Here is a 546-nt window from a genome sequence, read left to right as displayed (position 1 = left end):
GGCCGCTGTAGCGGGGCGGGTGCCGCCATAGCGGGACAGACGCGACTTAAAGTTGGTAATAAACCCCAAAAATGTTTTATTCTGCAATTTTCAAACTTGAGAGCTAAGGAATGAACCCCGGGAGATTCTTGACATTTTTCTCCCATTTCTAAGGCTAAAGATAATATTTTAACTCCCCGAATCTATTTTCCGATCTGTAGATCGTAATCTAATAGGTAATTATTGATGGGGGAGGATTTTGATCTGGAATTTATGGTGGAAAAAGACCTATTCTGGGTACGGGGATCAAGGGTTTGATCTAGGGTTGATAGTGTTGACTTTATTACAGGTAATTAAGTCTTGTTTATTGATCCTAGCATTATATTGATTGTTTGTAGACCAAGAACAAGCGGAACGAATCCAGAAAGGGAAGAAGCAAGTTTCTTAGGGAATTCCAGGTTGTTTCAAGGTAGGTGATGGTTGTGATTTCATGTTGTGTGATGTATGTTCGTTCTTGCTTCATTATAATACGTGTATGTATGCGAATGTTGCATTATTGATCACACT

This window comes from Solanum tuberosum, unplaced genomic scaffold, assembly GCF_000226075.1.
Source record: "Solanum tuberosum cultivar DM 1-3 516 R44 unplaced genomic scaffold, SolTub_3.0 scf00405, whole genome shotgun sequence".
NCBI lineage: Eukaryota > Viridiplantae > Streptophyta > Magnoliopsida > Solanales > Solanaceae > Solanum > Solanum tuberosum.
The sequence above is the reverse complement of the archived record's forward strand: the minus strand, read 5'-3'. Positions refer to the sequence as shown.